Here is a 20,900-nt window from a genome sequence, read left to right as displayed (position 1 = left end):
ACACACACACACGCACACGCACGCACGCACGCACACACACACACACACGCACACATGCACGCACGCACGCACACGCGCAAACCCACACACACGCACGCACACGCGCACACGCGCGCACACACACACGCACGCACGCATGCACGCACGCACGCGCGCGCGCACACACACACACACGCGCACGCGCACGCACACACGCACGCACGCACACACGCACACACACACGCACACGCACACAAACACGCGCACGCACCCGCACACGCGCACACGCACGCACGCACGCACACACGCACGCACACGCACACTCTCACGCGCACGCGCGCACGCACGCACACACACACACACACCCACGCGCACGCGCACACGCGCACGCACACACACACACACACACACACACGCACACATGCACGCACGCACGCACACGCGCAAACCCACACACACGCGCGCACACGCGCACATGCGCGCGCACACACATACGCACGCACACACGCACGCACACGCGCGCACACGCGCACACACACACACACTTTGGGGAATCAAACACGCGAGTATTATTTGTGAAGTGGGTTTCCACCAGAAAACAATAAAAAAAACAGGGATTACCCTATGGTTTTAAATTATTCCGCGCCGAGCTCTCACGTGAATAATTTCTGCTCTGTTTTTCCTGCCTTCTGACACCGAATCAGAAATACACGAAAGGTAGATTTTGCTCTACACGTCCCTTTCTTTGTCCGACCTTTTACAACCAAACGTGTCATCAGTGCGATGGCAGCGAGCGCTTGCCTGGTATAATCGCCAGTGTTTCAGGATCCGTAGAGCAGACAAGTTCCAGTCTTTTTAACGTATCCAAAGGAAGATAATAGATATACCAGAGAAAAATTGTTATCGTATCGTGGGGAATTCATCATTCTGCAAGAAACTGCAGTCTGCATCCCCCAAACTTGTTGGCCCTATGTATTTTATCCTGCAAGTAAAAAACAGCACTACAGCAGGTGATACATGCGGAAAGGCAGGCCCGTCCTGTGCTGTCCCATTTGCCCAGCACCCATCCTTTGTGTTTGTCCTGCTGCTTCGTATCTTTCAGCGGTGCTTCATTTTGGAAGATACACTTTCACTGAATAGTGTAACTTGCTACTCTGCTGCTGCTGTTACTCGTTCCGAAGGAGCAGGATGAGGTTAAAGAGCATCTTACCAAATGAGTTCTGTCTCGCAATTCATGAATCTAATCACCCTTCCAGTTTGCAATCGCATGATCTGTTATAATATTCCTCAAATTAGCGGATGAAATGAGAGCGGGGGTCAGGTGGATTGGAGATGTATTCATGGTGACGCGCACATCTGTTATAGCACCTATTTCAAAATGCATTCGAGTGATCAGAGCAAAACACACTGACTCAATCCCACTTTTAACAAGATTTTTGCTCACACCCTCTACAAGATGACTGCTGACAGATTATTCTAGGTGGCCAAACAATCAAATTCACAGGTAGCAATTACGTCGCCCTTGTAGGATTTCTTTTATGCTAAAATTGATGAAAGAACCTGGCCATCTCAACTAACGTAAAGCAAGGGAGAGGTGAAGCATGCAGTGTATAAGTGTATTCTTTGCGCCTTGACGTTTTTTCCCACGGAGATGAAACCGGTTGGGGGTAGAGGTATACAGCTTTGCTGTAAAAATCTCGTATCTTTGAAGCACGAAGCGTGGTAGCGCGAGGCGTTCGATAACGAGTGTCCCGGTGTGATCTTTTAGTACGCGTTTTTGCCCACGCAGATGAAACGGTCTAGCGCGAGTCGTTGGAAAACGAGTGTCCCGGTGCGTTCTTTTAGTACTCGTTACGCTCTAGCGCGAGGCGTTGGAAAATGAGCGTCCCGGTGTTTAAGTACCGTGACCACATGAAACGATGACGACGACAGGAGACGACGGCAGCCCGAGCCACTAAGGAGCTTCGCCCCCCCAAAAAAACCGGGCCATCTCCACTAACGTGAAACCTGTGGAGGGGTGAAGCATGCAGTGTACAAGTGTATTCTTGGCGCCTTGGCGTTTTTACCCACGGAGATGAAACCGTTGGGGGGTAGAGGTATACAGCTTTGCTGTAAAAGTCTCGTGTCTTTGAAGCACGGTGCATTCTAGCCCGCGGCGTTGGAAACGAGTGTCCCGGTGTGTTCTTTTAGTACTCGATTGTGCCCACGGAGATGAAAGAGTTTAGCGCGAGGCGTTGGAAAAGGAGTCTCCCGGTGTTTACGTACCGCCACTGCACGAAACGACCCCGACGACAGGAGAAGCCGATAGCCCGAGCCCCTAAGGGGCTTTGCCACTAAAAAAGAAGGAAGCGGGACTCGAACTCGGATATCTCGAAATATCGTTTAAGTCGAAACTGTTCTCGCCGCACATTTACCTCCCATAAGTGCTGTGTTTGCCCCCACCTCCCACCCCCTTAGAGAGAGAGAGAGAGAGAGAGAGAGAGAGAGAGAGAGAGAGAGAGAGAGAGAGAGAGAGAGAGAGAGATGGAGAGAGAGAGAGAGAGAGAGAGAGAGAGAGAGAGAGAGAGTAATGAGATCAAAAGTGCGCTTCGGGCGGATGATAGGGTCTCCGTTCGAACGCTTAGCCTCTCCGTCCGTGCCGAACGCGGTTGTAAACCGCAAATACGCGGAGTGCGCGCTGAACGAGACCGATGTCCCCGTTACCGGTATGCTGACCGGCGCCTATTGTTGACATAGCTGAGCACGACACAGCTGATCATGCGGATGACGAAGAGCCTTGAGAAGTGCCTGCAACCGCACAAACAAGAAAAACGCTTCAAAACAAAGTTTGATTGATGGATTGTAGGGTTTAACGCGCCGACGCAACGCAGCCGATGAGACGCGCCGTAGTTGAGGGATCCGGATTAATTTTGACCACCTGGGGATCTTTAACGTGCGCCGAAATCTCGTACACACGGGCACTTTTGCTTTTCGCCTCCATCAGTAAAGCGGCTGCCGCGGCCGGGAATCGAACCCGCGACCTTCGAAACAAAGTAGAACGTAGCTTTGGCAACGTACGATTAATGCGATGCGTTGAGGAGCTCGAGGACGCCTTTCTGCGACAAGATGCGAACGCGAAACAGGCAAGTAGCGCTCAGTTCTTTCTTCCGCAATAATAAAAACGATTTTCCTGCGAAATATTTTGCCTTTATGCTGAAAGCGCCCGTGTAGTGGAGCTTTTGTTACCAACACTAGCGCTTATATCAGTGAGCTGGCCACAAATTTTTGGCATTTTTCTTAACTCGAAACTCCGCTTATCTAGAAATTTTTAGCGGATTCTACGACTTCAAGTAAACGAGGAATTACTTTATATTCCAAAGACTGTCATGACCCTTGGTGGTTGGTTCAAGTAGTCCCTAGGACAACATAAGGGGTGGGTCGGAGAGTAGCTGATAAACCGTAACTACTTCGTCTGTTTTTCGTATTATCTGGGCGCATTGCTTATTGTTGTCTTCAAAATTGCACAACTTTTATTGCAAAAAATTTGTATTTCGAATGCACCAAAATTGCACTTATTTTTTATGGTCACTTTAAATTACATTTTTTTTTTCACACTTTGGTAATAATTTAACTCACCGAACTGGTCCGCGAACCGGTTCAGATTGTGATTTAGGCGAACCGGAACTGAACCGGAACGGAATGAATTCACCCGAATCCGAACCGTAACCGAACCGCCATTTTTTTGGGGGGGTTCGGCAGATTGGTCAAAACTGTTTCCTTTGCACACGGAGGTAATTACGACACTTGCCGGCACAACTCTTCGACCTTACAACTTCCCCGGCCGTGCACTCACGTTTTATAGTTCATACTGGTCGCGGTATAGCAACCTTGCTGTTTACAGAATATGAACAAAGTTTTTCAATAGCTTTGGTTTTTTTTAATTGTAATTTTTGGAATGGTTCTGAAGCCGGGGGCGGGTTACGCGTCGAAGGGGTACGCATCGTACATGGGGTACGATGCGTACTGTAGGGGAGGGCTCCGGTTTAATTTTTAGCTCCTGGGGATATGTAATGCGCGCCTAAGTTTCAATACACTGGCGTTTTTGTTTTTCGCATCCGTCTGGAAAACGGCCGCCGGGTTTCGGGTTTATATAAACTCGTTTCCTGGGGCTCAGCAGCACAACCCTTAACCATTAAAGCCCCGTGGTTACGATTTTTTGATTCGCGTTTTGTTACATTCACTTCTGAACAACGTTTCTGGAGATGCAACTATTCAAACTGCATCCATGGAGGCCCCGGGGACGTCCTGTGGCATTATTGCCTATGCAACAGAAATACGGATTGCCTAATAATAATCACTCCTTGCAGGCATCGGTTCTTCCTTCATTAGGCACCTCTAACAACGTTCATGTCATGCATATGCAGAAAAAAAGAAACAAAAGCGCGATCGCGTTCCAAGAGAGAAATATTGTGACGTCGTCTTCCTGCCGCTTTTGTTTCCTGTTCTCTTCTACGCAGGGCTCGATACTTAGCGCCGCCAACGCAACGTCCGCTCTTGTTATGCTCGCGGTGTGCGCCAGATATCCAAAAGAAATCGAACGGGCCATTCTTTGAGCAACAACTGCCGGAGATATGCTTGTTCAGGAACTCAATTACCCTTGACCCATATCCTCAGTCAATTAGTTGTCGCTCTCTTTATGTCTCTCTCTCTCTCTAGCTGCCTCGGCCTGTCACGTTCTCCACTTCAATGTGGTCTGACTGGTGCGTACAGTCCAAATGCAAAAAAAAAAAAAAGATAACACACGGCAAAAAAAAAAAAAAGAACCAATCATACCTGCTGTGTTTGCAGTTAATCGAAAAATTGAAAGTATGGCCTTAACACACCGAAGAAATAATCAGTATATGAGACACACCGCATTGTAGGCCCTTTATTCCGCCCGGACTGGACTTATTCAGATTAGGCTGGTTGGCAAATTTTGTGGCGCAAGGCTTGACACGACCGCCATATCCTGCAATAACGCTTGAGCAATTTAATGCGTATAAGCATTCTTTTCCTAAAACACCAACGTGAACAGTGCAATGCCTTGTATCTGCACACAGATGACTAATTGGCCTAGTTGAGACATTTGAATTGAATTGAATTGTTTATTTCGGCAACAAAAGGAGGTTGGGCTGGGGCTATGGCAAAAGGCAACATTTAAGCGCTGGACACATGTACGACTAGTGCACGCGATTCGCATGCGACTGATAGTTACGATTGATCGTTAGGACCCGTTTTGGCGTCGATCGCTGGTCGGAGGAGGCTCACGACGTGCGACTGGCAAGCCAGATGCAGTCGTGCAATCGTTGCCATCGTCGTGAGGCCACAGCCAATGAGAGCCCGCTGAGCCGGCAACCGGCTTGCGTCCTCTGGTCGGTTCGGGTGTTGAGAACTTTAGGCTTAGCGTCCTGGCGAATATTTGATCGCCGCTACCTGTGCAACTGCGAATGACAATCCGTAACACAACTTTGCACCACACTATCATCCCCTTTCTCGCATGTGAAACTTTATTTGAGCTACAACTGGCGTTGGAGCGATCGGTGACCGAGACATCTGCGTAGCCTGTTTCGATGCTTCCGCGCAGGTATCGCCATCTCTCGGCCGCTCGGCGCACCGCGCGCCGCGACATCCACTTCCGGTCAGCATAGGCTTGCATCGCGGCAGATATCTGATCGCCGCTTTTAAAATAAGCCCTGAGAACAATCCCTAGCACAATTTTTCACCACACTAACACCTACTTTCTCGCATGTGGAACTTCGTTTTAGCAATCAGATTGATTCGGAAGAGCAGCGAGAAGCGGTTGCTACCGTGGTCTTGCTACCGTGGTCTGCGCCGGTTCGAGCCGCTGAGTGTGCCGAGCTGGCAGGCGCGGCCGGCGTGTGCGCGGACTGTGTCCGATGCAGAAAACGCTTCACGACTGCCTGCTTTATCCATTTCTTGCGTACAAACGCGCGGAATCTACAAATTCAGCTCAGCGATCGTCGTAGTTGACCATGGAGCAAAAACAGTGGGCGGAGCGGCGCCGACGACGCATCGCACACGTGCATCGGGCCATGTGTCTCAAATTCACGCGTACGACTAGTCGTGGTGACAGTCGTAACGATCGGTCGCATGCGAATCGCGTGTACCAATCGTACATGTGTCTAGCGCTTTAAAGTCGCCTTACTAGGCCCTGTTGCGACCGGGCGGGGCCACCCGATCCGAGCTCCGTGGCCTCCGACATACGAGTGGTAGCGTGTATGATGCGAGCGGCCAGCCGCTGTTGCAGCCGTGAAGAAGTCCAGAAGCAGTAGGCTAACGTAACTGTTTACTTCATAGCGAGAGGTGAGCCGAACCCAAAAGAAAAAAACAATGCCCCGACGGGCGAGGTTACAATACAGGACTCGAGCAGAGCGACCGCATGGATTCGCTGCTCAGACAGGAATTGTAACCTCGCCTGTCGGGGCATTGTTTTTTCCTTTTGACTTCGGCTCACCTCTCGCTATGAAGTAAACAGTTACGTTAGCCTACGGCTTCTGGACTTCTTCACGGCTGCAACAGCGGCTGGCCGCTCGCATCATACACGCTACCACTCGTATGTCGGAGGCCACGGAGCTCGGATCGGGTGCCCCCGCCCGGTCGCAATAAGTGGTGGCAGCGGTGGGATGACACGGTTGCAACAGCCCCTAGCCCCAGGCAGCACAAACACACAAACAGCAGTTGGTTAAAAATGCAAATGACTAGAAAAATTGTAGTTCAAACCCTATGCAATTCTATATACAACTATAGAACAACATCAGACTAACCACACACAGTTTGTATCCATTTCTGGAGTCTGTACAGTATTCACAATACAAATTTGTAAATATGCGTAATAAAACAACTGTTCTTACATACGCAAAAATACTGTTTTTTACAGTGATTGCAACACAAAAGCATTTTTACATAAAACACACGCACACAATAACAGAACTAAAAAAGAGGAGACGCAAGAACATGACATTATTTCTCTAGTAGAAGTTGTTTAACTTTGTTTCGGAAGGATAACAAAGAAGAGCAGCTTTGAGTCAGATCAAGTAGAGAAGCATAGATATTTAAAAGATTTGGTATCTGTCATTGAAGCAGTTGCATGCCGTAACCTGTCCCAGTCTGAATTTTTTTAAATGTAGTGTGCCAGAGACTACAATGCGGATCAGTATTAGTGTATATAATAATAAAAATATTTCTGGGTCTCATTTTAAGTTCAGGAAGGCTATCTCGGCTAGGCGTTGATTATATATGTCCTCAATAGTCAATATGTAGCTACATTTAAAATTCGAAGAGACATATCGATTTGATAAGTTGTGAATGAATCGTAAACCACGTTTTTGCATTAAATAGAGAACAACAATGTTTGATTTTGACGTAGCGCCCCAAACTAGTAAACAATATTGTAGCCTTGAGTGAACAGCGCAGTGGTAAAGTTGTCGTTTTATGTTCTCGGGTAACAACATACGAAGCTTGATAAGGGCGTCAATTGTTTGGGCTAGACTGCGATTTACATAATTTACATGATAGGTCCAACGCAGAGCTTCGTGGAAATACATGCCAAGAGGCTTACATTCTGAAACTTGCTGTAAAACTTCTGATTCGAACGATATGGCATTAAGACGTTGAACCGGTTTATTTATAGCAGAAAAGATAATATACTTAGTTTTTTGTGTATTTAAAAGTAGCTGATTAGCACTTAACCACTGAGATAAATTTTGGAGATAGATATTAGCATCACGTACGCGGTCAGTTAAATCTTTTGAGGAGAAAAACACATTTGTGTCGTCAGCGTATAACACTATTTCAGGAGTCTCAGGAATGTTAACCATATCATTAATGTAAAGAAGAAATAGTACCGGTCCTAATATAGCCCTTGTGGGACACCAATAGCGAGGTATCCAGCATCTGATAATACGTTACTATATACAACAAACTGTACTCTATTTGAGAGATAGCTCTGCAACAGCTTACACGCCGTGCCACGTATTCCGTAATATGAGAGCTTTCTGGAGATGGGAGATTTAGTCACATCAACAGTGCAAATGTAGATAATTGTAAAAACAATTAAAAAATATATACGAAGAAAAGAAATCGTTCTATTTGGCAAATAAATTCATAGCCTAATTCGCAGCCTTAAACCGCCGCAGAAAACGAAAGCATATATGTATATAAGAGATAAAAATAAAAGGACGGAAAATGACGCAACGACATGGCGCAAGTTCAATCTTTTTTAACGCGATTAGCTAAAAAACAAAAATACAAGAAATAAATTTGCGATTCCTTTCGTATAACGACGACGATAGTTAAAACGTTAAGCTTTCTTGCGTGCAAAAATGAAATGGCAAAGTGCCAAAGTCAAAGCGTCAGCGATCAAAGCGCAAACTGCCTGTGAGTCAAAGTCCAAACTCAGACGATAGCAAACGATTACCCCAGGAGAACGCTGACAAATGAGACAAATGCTTCAGCGTCTTAGCCGCCACAGTGTTCACAGTTGTAAATACTACTCCTTGCTGCTCTTGAATCCCGCTTTTCACATTTAAGGATCGCCAAGACCTGAACGAGCTCCTTGTCACGTCGCAGTGTGGCTAACGTGTGGCTAGCCTGTTGGGGTTCTTGGAAGGATTCCAAACTGGGTTCGTTGCTTTTATTGATGACTTCATGGAGGTAAGCTGTTAATAATTGCTTCCCAAAGCGAGTGATTACAAGCTGACTCCCCACTGAATTAAGTGTTGTACATTTATTTATCCAACAGCCCGCAGTCTATGACTAATAAAGCCAACGCCCCCATTCAATTTCCTGAGCCGGACTCAGCGTGCTATCGACGATTGTGGGACGTGCACTAGAAAATGATGAATGCTTGAATGAATGGCTGCGTTGAGAAGGCGCCTGTAGGTCCTGGATGAGAATCGGCGTCAGGGGTAAAGAAGAAAACAATGTTTATAATGCCAAGATCACTGTTCAGATTTAAGCGATAGTTGGAAACCACCTTTTATATTTAAGTTTTATTTTATGTGTGCCCGAATTCTGTGTGCTTGGAGAGGCGGAAAGTGATTACGTGAGCGCGGGTGCCACAAACCTCTACAAATGGCTTTTACACTTCTTACTGTGACGATTTCAAGCCATGCCAGGCGGCGAAAGCTGACGACGTAAAGCTGGAACGTTTTTTAGCCACGTTATGCGCGCACTGCTCCTAGATACTAAAATGATGCCGTCATATCACTGCTCCTATACCATGGTGGTGCCGGCATATCGACGCTCTCTACTTCCCAGGCCTTCTAACCATGCCAGTGGAGCGGCGCCTGCGTGGGGATGGGAGGGGTTAGAGAACCGCTCCGCAATCGCGGGCGCAGGCCAAGTGTATTTCTCATGAGTGTCATGCTAGCACATCGGCTATAACTAGGGAGGATGAAATAAATTGAATGAGTACGTACACCCTTTGTCAAAATTTTCTAGGCCAATCCTAAGCCTACTGGACCACAAAGGATTTAAAGAATAAGCTTTACCTTTTTGTAAATTTGAAAAAAAACTTAGATCTTAGGACAGTAAGAACCTTCGTCCCTCTCCTTTTTAACCCCATCACGGGCGCAATAAAAGTTTCTACTACTACTACTACTACTACTACTACTACTACTACTACTACTACTACTACCGCACTACTACTACTACTACTACTACTACTACTACTACTACTACTACTACTACTACCACCAATACTACTACTACTACCACCAATACTACTACTACTAGGACAGTAAGAAAGAATTGTGTTTTCTCTAGCTTTCATGCATAAAACATTCGAGCCTTGCTCGGGACGTAAGCTTTTTTGCGGCCTGCGCACTTTCGGCTTGGTCTAGGAAATTTTGACAAAGGCTGTACAAGTGCAATTGCAGTTGTCTTTATGTCGTGAGTGTTGCCCCATATTTGCGTGACGTACTCCAACTTAGAACGTACCAGTTCTGTAAAAAGTCACAGTTTAAGTGGCAGGAGGATGCGTTAAAAAACGTTCCGCCCTAAATAAAACACCATACGGTTAGCATTGTTAACAACATATTCGATGTGGATGGACCATGTCAGATGTCAGTGAATGTCAATGTACTTATATGATATAAGAGATCTTAAGGAGCATTATTGTAAAACTAAACTAACGGAGTGGCATTTGTGCGGGAATGTGAAGGACTTTGCATTTCCAAGTGTTTAGCCCCACTCGCCATTCATGACACCAGTTAGCAGTACTAGTAAGATCAGGCTCAACATTTCCAGAATCGTTGTCAGAGTTATTTCCACGAAAAATCCTACAATCCTTAGCAAAAAGGTGGATCTGGCCAGTTCTCTTTCCCACTGCTCACGGGAAGGGTTGGAAATTAAGCGAACTTTTGGAGTTCTTATGGCAGGCCCACACCACCTGGCAGAGGGTACAGATTTCATTGCAGTGTGGGGCGGTAGTGGGTGGGATTGATAGCGCGAAGTTTAGATAGGGGGGAACGTGTTTGTTTGCCACAGCCTGAGTTTATGCTCCTGTTCCTTGGTGAGCTATGGTTGGGCAGGAGGATAGTGTTGCCCACCCAACTTGTAGTGTTATTTGATGCTCTGGTAGGTTACTAGGGGATGAACCGCTCGTAGCCAGTCGTCTCGCGATGCCCGGTAGGCTGATTTTTGGGCTGTCATGTGGGCCATGGCATTCCCATGAAGGAACGAGTGGGCAGAGGCACAAGCCAACGGATCTTGGGTGGAGGGGGTCGCCGGAGAAGGATTTCTGCAGCAGGTCTTGCTATTCTTCCGCGTTGGTAGCTTCTACATGCAGTTGAAGAATCACTAATGATTGTATCGGCTGAGATGTGGGCGATGACAAGATGGCTGCATCCTCTGCTTGGGTGGAGTTGATTCCAGTAAGTGTGACATTGGCGATGTGCTCGTTGTATGTGGTGACGACAGCTGTCATCGTATTCATGCGAACGCAGTCCGCAGCGTCCGTGTACGCAGTTCTGGGGTTGGATCCCTAGATTCTATCTAACGCCTCTGCTCTCACCGCACGCCTTTTTTGGCGAAACTGCAGGTGCATATGTTCCGTGGAATCAGCGCCCCAAAGATGTTTTGCCTGATAGTTGTGGGTATGTCAATGGCACAATCTCCTTGCTCTTCAGCAGTATTTTATCACAGCCGGCCAAGCGGTCGATGTCCGGTTCTTGTGTCCGCTAGTCGGTAGCGCTGGTTTACCAGATGAGACTGTATGAGCTCCCCCACCGTCTTATATACTACAAGGATGAGTCTGTCCATGGCTGTGCTGATGGGGAGACCAAGTGCTTGTTTCTATGCTATCCGTAGAAGTGTGTCAAGTTTCTTTACGCCGCTTTTGGAGAGAATCGCATACGGGATGGTGTAATTGATGCAAGAGATGATGAAGGTCTGGACAAGTCGTAGTGTGTCTGTTTCGTTCGTCCCTCTAGTATTCGGAGCGATTCGGCGGAGGATGTGAAAGATTCGTCCTGTTGTTTGAGTGAGGTGGCGAAGAAGTATAGAGTTTGAACAGTCATCTTGAAAGGTCATTCCCGTTGTTTTTATATCTGGGGAAGGCATTAGAGCGGCCCGAACACTGATCCCCGAGGTATGCCGGAGTGGACGTCTCGTTGGGGCGTTTGCTGTAACGAACTGCGAAGGATTAGTAAGAAAACTATCAACCCAGTTTTAAGCATTACCGTCGATGTTTAGTCGGTGCAGGTTATAAAGCAGAATTTTATGAGAGACCTTAATAAATGGAATTAATTGCTAAATTCCAAAATATACAGCCAACATTAAACGTAGGATGAAGAATGAGGTGAAGACTGTGAGTAAAAGTTATCAGTAGAGTTTCGCATGAGTATGATTTTCGGAAGCCGTACTGTGCCGACGTTAAAAATGAAGTATATTCAAGAAAAGTAATGTTATTTTAAAAGTAACATGTTTGGACGTTTTAAATCATGTGCTGAGGAGTGACAAAAGGCGGTGGGGTTAGATTTTTTTCTTATTTTGAATAGAGGAGCCTCCTACCCAATTTCTCACGCAGCAGGTAGTCTAAATGTGTCCAGTGATTGTTGGAAATTTCAGTTAGAAATATCGAACGATAGGCATTTGTATTTTCCCCAAATTTTGCAGGAATTAGATCACTGCCAGGAGAAAATGCCAAAAACATTGACGACCACTGGAGACATGACCATAAAACTTTACCTTCCCTTAGTCAAGAAAGTTGAGAGAAGCGCGAAAGCTGCCTGACACCAAAACTTCGTAAAAAGTGCGTCAAAACCTTCGCCAAAAGGGCGTCCGACCGTCTCTGAAAGTTCACCCAACTGATCGTGAAACCTTCAAAGATCCAAATCGCAAATGAAGAATGAACCCAAGCAACGATTCCCCGCGCAAAATAAACGCCATTACGAACAATCCAAATGTATACCGATACGTGGTTTATGAAATAAAGATATGCTATCGTACTCTTTCTTCATGATCGATTCATGTAGTTTCTTATCTAGAACCGTTCCTTTTACGCAATTTTAAAGTAACCCTTTTGACACAACGAAAGCCCCGCCTAACGCAGCCATGCGTCCAGAGATCTTATCAGAACTTTTCGGTCGACCAAGCGGTCTATAGGGAAATGCATACGCTTTCTGACAGGACGCCATTGGTCCCATTACGAAAGCTTTCGCTTTAAAAGTATTGCAGTGATTGTGCTACAAGGCAAACGTACAAAAAGGCCAAAATAAGAACAAAACAAATGTACAGAGCAAAGTACACTAAAAATGCCCCATGGCTTTCGACAACAGAGCGGCTAATAGCCTAGGTGCAAATTGAGGGCGCTATAATACCCCTGGTGGTCGGAGAAGGAAAATAATCGCAATGGCACCTAGACGGGTTAAAAGCGATGGGCTGAAAGCCATCGCCACTGTCTTTTACCCTCTTCAAGTCCATGCTCTTTTTTGTTCTTTTTTCTGCCTCTGTCAAAATGAATATAGAGTAAGGTAAAATGGAAAGGAGAGGCCAAGTTATTTTTGGCATGCCATTGTCCGCCTCCCACACCTTTTCCCGTTCAGTTGCTAGGCAGAGCAAAATGGAAAATCAAGAGTATGAATGGCGTAAAGTCTGCGCTGGAAACGCCGTAAAGGACCAGTGAAATGTCAATCTTTACTCTCTTGACAAAGCGCCATCATCTTAGAAGAAAAAAAAAATGGATTTTTTTTTTTGCGAAACAAGTTTAACTTGGCTAGTCGGTACGAGCTTTTACCACCAAGTAGAATGTATCATACCGTCCTCAGAGGCAGTATTTTAAGACGTAAGTTTGTACGTCTGAAGATCTTGGTGCAATAATTTAGTCTTCCGACGTAGACTGACAGTGAACGTAGTGTGTTCGGCACTGGAGATGAACTTAAACGACGGTGAAGCAATTTCAAAACGGAATGCCACCAACCCGTGATTAACAGAAGGCATGCAGTGCACTGAACTGCGTAAATATGTTGCAAACAAAGGTTGGTTTACGGGTCGCGGTACTCACTCCATGCTTGGACGACTTTGTGAGTGATTCTCTTTTTCAGTGTTGTGGCAGTCTTTCTTAATTTTTGTTTCTTTGTTTGTTTGCTTTTGCTTCTTCAAGGCTCAGGCAAGGTTGTGAAGCAAAATGAAACTAGCACGCCACTTTATCCCTGGAAACCCAGAATACAATTCCCTCTAGCTACTCGTTCTTCCCCTATGATCTTGCTGGTACCAAAATACCACTGAACGTCTTGATCGACTCTGTGCTGAGATGTTTTGATACTTGTTTATGCCGTCCTTTCTTTAAGCCATTTCCTCTTGCTACCTCATTACTCCTCGACGTTCATGCTTTGGTTGTTTGCAGTTCAATGTTTGACAAAAGCGGCGCAAAATCCCGATGACAGAGTAAGACGGCAACACAAACTCGGTTTTGGTCTCCTAGATTGCCTTCGTTGTTTTTCGCTGTACTTGTCAGCGCTTTCCTGCTCCATGAGCGCTGCAAAAATGCCCATGCCAGCGCCCTCCTACTCATTGCTGGCGACGCGAAAACTAAACGACGCAATCGCTACATTTAGGTCGGTAAAGGTAAAAAAAATGATTTAATGTATTGTTGACCTTAATAGATTTTGTTGGAAGGTGGCGTGGACTTAGTAGAGGATGGGGCCTCCTACATTTATTGCGGGTGCGTACGCCGGTTTAGGACTGTGAGCGGTGAGGACATGGACATGCCCGCTGTGTGGTCGTGTTCTATCTGTGCCCGTGGCTGGTCATGCACTCGGGGCCGCGCACCGCCAATGACGATTGCAGCAGGATGCGGTTGATGATGATGATGGCGCTGCGCACCGATGATGCGGCTGCTACGATTTAATTAGTTGTATGAGACAACTTGGCCCAGATTTGGAGCCAAATTACACAGTCCTTGTCATTCTTGAACGGCTACCATGCAACTTATTATTCTGGGACGCCTGTGGATTATCTACGACAAAACGCACATATTGATCAACCGTCGCGACAAGCGTCACCCGTTAAGCATATTACAAGGCATAGAATTCAATACGAGTAAAGAGCGTTGCCCCCCATGTTGCGTCGCGCAATACGCGCATGCGGATTTGTTGTGTAATACCGCAGCGCAAGTCAAAGTCAAAGTCAAAGTTAAAGTCAAAGTTATGACAAACAAAGTCATGTCAAAGTCAAACCCCCAAGTCCATTCGCGTGGACAATTTTCTTCGTTCGTCGTAACAATTGATCTTCCTAGTCTGTTTTGATAGTTAGCATCGACAGATGTTTCTGCAAGTTCTACTGACGTGACTATGTAGCTAATTTTAAAAACGGGAGAGCAAGCTGTATTTTTTTTTCTTCTTGAGCACGACTTCGGCTCTTTATAGCCTCCCGTGTCAGAGGTCGATCTCCCATACAGGTATTCCCATTCCGTCCGCTTTTCGTCATATTCTGACACAGCAGCCCTTTGGGACGCACGCATGGGTCTGCTCCGCAAGACCGTGTTGTTATGACCAGTCATAGCGACCAAGGAGGTAGAACACACCGATCCCGTGGCCCAGAAATGTGGACTGTATACATTTCTGCAGTATAGTGCAGTTGAATAATCAATCATTGTGATAGAAATGGCAAAAAATTGCAGGAAATGCTCAGAACTTTCTAAGAATGTGCAGGGGAAAGCCTAGTTGGAACTTCTGTTCATCTGCTCTTGACCTCTCCGGGGATCTTCGCGGCCGTTCCCCTTTACACTTGACCAGCGCCCTGGACAGCGCCCCCCGAAGCTCTTTCCGCTCGGTCGCTATCGCCAGCAGCATCCTGTTTGCCCTTAGTTACTTCACAACTCGAGGCGGCTCGCTTTGTAAGTGCGGCAGCGGCAGCCTTATTTGGCGCTGCTGCATCCCTTTCCCGGCGTGCACTGCATCGCCCTTTCTGAGCCCTGTTCCAATCCTTCTCCCTAACTGTTGTTTCCATTCCCTTGCACCCGGTCCCTGGGTCACGCCCCTCGGCTCGCGTAACTTTTTTTCGGACCAACTGTTTTGTGCCCTTCACAACGCACGTGCTTGAAACATGGAGTTGTTAGGCTTTCGCCTTAGAACATTGCTACCACAATTGCCAGAATATTGTCTGACTCGACAAATGCTGTCGGTAACAGGGCAACAGACAACGCCAACATGACGTCTACAATTGAGTGGTGTTACGTACAACGGGGTAGAAATATTCTTTTGAGTTAAATCTTACATCGAGTTTTGGTCTTCGTCAAGTTCGCTACCATAAGTGCAGTGATTGCTGATTCACGTGTAATGAGGGGAAACGGGTTCGAAAAGATTTTTTGTACGTACTTTGTAAAGACCCCAACAGTTAACCGCCGGAAAATGTGTAGCTTGAGATGGTTTTATTCAGCCCGCACTGGTGTGTCAATGCAGATGAGCTCCACAAGACGGTATTCATTTATTCTTTATTTCCTGGCCGCGGCGGCCGCTTTTCTGATGGAGGCGAAAAGCAAAAACCCTGGTGTGTAGGAGAATTTGGCGCACGTTAAAGATGCCCAGGTGGTCAAAATTAATCCGGAGCCCTTCACTACAGCGCGCCTAATAGCCGGCGTTGCGTCGGCGCGTTAAACCTTACAATCATCAATCAATTTATTTTTTATTTATTCGAGTACGTACAGCGCCCAAATTTAAACACTACAGTAGGGGGAAAAGACATAAATCTTGATACAGGGTAGGAATACCGATAACAAACGACTAAACATGTTCAGCTTATACAGTGTGTGCACATTCCTGCGAACACGAGGAAAACAAGGCAAGAGAAAAGAAAACACATAAACAGAAATGCAAACAGAAATGGACATCTTTCATTTCAACAAAAATCGTGGTAAAGCATTTTGAACTGAGGGTGGCGGGGTGCAGACAATATATTCTGGTACGTTGTTCCATTCGTGTGTAGTTTTCGGGCAGAAAAAGCACGTGAAATAAGTACGTAGTACGAGGCAAAAAAAATTATCAGCGGGACGCGGTTCGCGTTTCGCTCACATACACATGGTGCTGTAGCGGTCACTGCTGGGCTCGAAAAAATTCTGTTCTTCCCCCCACAACCTCTCAAGCAGCACAAAGCAACTGAGACTTTTAGAGCTGTCCCTGTAACTGGCTGTGACACAAGTTTGCTTACGGCGATAACTAAAAGAGTTGATTGGTCGTATCCGGAATGCCCATCGCTACATAAGATTCTGCTGAGGGTCGCAAGTCACACAGTTTTTCTGCTAGCGTAAACATATTTCTTCTCATTATGTAAATCCCACCCCAGGCACCGCTTCAGATGCGAAAGGTCATTTTGAAAAGAATTGTGTTGGCCACGAACAACGCATCTGCCACGTTGAAGGGGGGCCCAGAAAAACAACTGAGATTCGCTTCTTCGAGTCGACGTAACACCGGAGGAGGCGTGTGTCGGCGATAGGCGGCTTCGAGATCGTGTGCGAGCGCATCCACTGAGGAAGTCAAGTCGCCTGGGGGCTCATTACCGTTGCCGCAGGAAGTGTGGAGATAGCCAGACACTCGGGCAGCCAGCAACGCTCAACCGCCCCGAAGGCGCGTGTAGCAGAAGCAAAGAAGGGAAAGGAGGAGAGCGAAAGGCAGATTGGCTTCACTGATGAACGAATGGTGACGCTCGCTGTGGCACGTGGTTGTATGAGGGGTGGTGGTAGTACAAGAAGGGGTGACCCCGACCTTGCGGCATTCAAACCCCCGGCCTCGCTCGGGGAGGTGGTCGATCCGGCAACTGTTCAGCTTGCCTCCGCTTGTACCGGCCTTGCAGAGCAGCAGGGAGGTGCGAGCATGGAGACGTCGCGGCCCGGGTTTCGGCCTTGGCTCGCCGCTTTCTTCGTTGGTTTGGTCTTCGTACAGAAGGGAGAGGCTTCGTACGGGTGAGTATAAAGAGCGAGCTACTCTTAATCCACCGCTGATATAGGCGCAGAGGTGTGGCCGCTATGTCGGCATCGCTTTGCAATGTACTTCTATGCTGTGCCCATTTCAACGATCTAAGATATGTTTTATACAAAGCAGATTCGTAATGAACTCCACTTAGGCCCTAAGCATACATTTATGGGCGGTAAGAAGGAAAAAGGGGTAGTTTCCGTATCGCAGATCCAAGGAAAGGTGTAATCAGCGGAGAAAATCTTATAGTCCCCTTAGGTGGAACTGCACGACTTACGCTGTTTTTGTGGCGCTAAAAACTGCTCTGGCAACCGTAACTCACACTTCAATAGCGTGAGTTACTGTTGTTAAACCTCATTAATCAAACGTCGATGTTATTTTGGAATACGTTCGTTAGGTATGCGCAGACAACTATTCTCAGAATGCTCGAATATTTCCTCTAGACTTTTACTAGAAACCCAATGGTACTGCCCAGCCTCCCAAACTCCTGGTTTAAGTTGTCGGTATGGTGTAGCGGATAAAACGGGCGGTGCTACACATGAGCTGGGGCGTTCGAGTTTCAGCCACGAAACTGCTTTTCTCACTAGGGCAACCACAGGAATTACCGTGTGTGCAACGTTTTTACGCAGGCGTTCAAAAGACCCAAGCGGTCTAAACTGTAGTTCTCCATTAGGGTGCACCTTATTGTTACGCTTAGCTCTTGTGCCCTTATCACCGTATTTTGAATCTAAAAACTCACATTTAAATCATTTAAGACAGGCTGCAAGCAAAATGTGGCAGTGTACGGCCTTCTTGATTGCCTAGCTTCTTAGTTTTTTGCTACGTTTTTACCGCAAGCCAATTGGCGATACTCTGCTGCACTCGGAAGGGTAAAGGTAAGAAAGCTTACTTTTAACAAAAGTGTGGCTAACTCATTCGATAAGTCACAGCTAACAAATTATTCAGGGTGACCAAATAATCTAATTCATTGGTAGTATATTTGCGCCTGTTGTAGGATTTTTCTGTTTTGTCACAAATATAAAAAATGTGCGCCATTGGTACTAAGCGCTGGTATTTGAACGCGCCAGTACGCAGGCCTAAATATAAGGCTTCAAGGTTAGCGTGATGAGCGGCCGCGATTCCATAGCGACGATTGCGATTTCAACACAAAAGGAAAGGGCAGAAAATATATCCAACAGTCATATCTGTTGGCGGTGGATTTATGAAAAATCACTAGGACAACATAAAGTCTGGTCTAGAAAGTAGGTGTTAAATCGTCACCACTTCACCTCTTTTTATAATTCCCCGTACTTGTTTAAAGTTTGCTTTGCGATTGCGCCACTGCCCTTGGGGAACAGCAGAATTTTTAATTTTTGTTTGTATTTCGATTTGACTGGCGTTTTAAACTACTAAATGTTTTTTTCTAAATTTAGTGATAATTCATCTAATCGAACCGGTTCGCGAACCGGTTCAAGCTCCCGAACCGGTTCGCGAAACGGTTTGGCACATGATTTTGTCTAACCGGAACCGTAACCAAGACGGTATTTTGTTGGTTTCACACATTGATATATATATATATGTCAACGACCGCCACTGTAATTCTGACGAAGGCCGGTCCCTCGGCCGAAACGTTATACTATTCCTCTTTCGACGTGTGTCTTTCTTTTTCTTATATATATATATATATATATATATATATATATATATATATATTAGTGCGCGAGCACGTACGAAGTAGATAGTACGTAAAAGAAAAAGTCCTGAATTGCATTCACGGTGCAATATCAACAACGGAGGGTCGAACCGTTTAGGCATGAACCGGTAACCGTTATTTATTTTTTCGGCTCAGTTCCGGTGTTCGGTTCGGTTCTGTTTCGACACCCTGATATATATATATATATATATAGATATATATATATCAAGAATGCAGTCGTCATTGCCAGTGCTATTCGGCTGTTTCCGAGATATTTAATAGTGCCGAATGACGTGTGTTTGTCATGTTTCTTTAATACAGTGCTAAATAGGCGAAAATATAAGTCGAGAAGAAATCCGCCGTTTTTCCGGGAGCGGAAGTCGAACCCACATCTCCGCATAACGCGTGCGGTGCGTTAACCAATTACGCTACCCCGCAGCGGCTCCCCTCTCGACTTTTACCGGGGGGGTTTATATTTACAAGTGCTCTGAGGCCGGTCAACCAGCGCCACCCCTCGACTACCGCGGGAGACGTAGAACGTCTTTTTTCCCAGCGGCCGCCACGTAAGACGTGGTCGGAAATCCGGGTTAGCAATTGGCATATCCGAACTACTGGAGCCAGAGTCCTCGTTATGCATGTAGCAGAACAGAAAGATACGGGACGAAGGTATATATATATACAGTCAAACCCGTTTATAGCGAACTGCAATATGCACCGCGATTAGTTCGATATATCCAATAGTTCGATATAGCCGAACCCACCTATAACGCCCTTATTGTTACGAGTTCGCTACCCGCGGGAGCCCCAGGCCCCTCCCCAACTCCGCCATCCGCGTATGCAGAAACGAACACAGTACAGTAGCCATTACCATACCAAAATAATCCATTTATTGCAAGTATCAAAGCTACTTTCCGCCTGAACTGCCTACTTTGCAAAGAAAAAAGCGGTGATTTTTGTTTTCACTTTCGTTTTGGCGGCTTCAGCTAGCATAGCATTCTCTACACGAAACATTGTTTGCACCAGTTCGAGTCCGCGTCCTCAAAATCCGAGAGGCATTGGCGGAGCACATCGACTGCCGAAAGCTCTTCATTATAAGTGTCGGACGGATTTCACTCGCGACATCATCGGGAACGTTGGCGAGTTCATCCCACAGTTCACCGATGCTGCTGTCTTGGTCCGGACTCGCTGACGTGGCGGGTTCCGTCGCAAGTCCCGCGCATCGGAAACAGTTACGGAAAGTATTGGGCGTCACGTCGCTCCATGCGAGGCGCAATGTCTTAGTCGCGGCTCTTGCTCCGTGGTCGCGACCAATCCACATCTCAATCGCCACTCCGAGATCATGCATTTCGGCGGCCATTCTACGCGCCCATCGTTCGATATATCGGATGTGAACTTCGTTATAAGGAATATGTTTCCCATGTATTTCCTTAACTGAATTATTTTTATTCGATATATAGCATAATTCGCTCTATCCGGGTTCGTTATAGACGGGTTTGACTGTATATATATATATATATATATATATATATATATATATATTGTGCCGAGAAGACGATCAAGAGGGCAACGCAACGCGGCTCGGTCATCCCAGCCTACGACGACGAAGATCTGTCTGTGCGCTCTGCCTGCGCGGGCTCTGGCTTGGCCGCCATGTAAATAATCTGTAAATAGATCGTTCGACTATCTCATCGTTCATGTCGTCTGCCCTGCTGCCACGTTACAATATATATATCGAATCAGAAGTCCTGCTGCCACGTTACAATATATATATCGAATCAGAAAATGGAAAATGAGGGGCTCAG

This window comes from Haemaphysalis longicornis, unplaced genomic scaffold (assembly GCF_048455015.1).
Source record: "Haemaphysalis longicornis isolate Haplotype H1 unplaced genomic scaffold, Haemaphysalis longicornis Haplotype H1 scaffold_25, whole genome shotgun sequence".
In the NCBI taxonomy this organism is placed as follows: Eukaryota; Metazoa; Arthropoda; class Arachnida; order Ixodida; family Ixodidae; genus Haemaphysalis; species Haemaphysalis longicornis.
Note: the sequence above shows the minus strand (reverse complement) of the source record.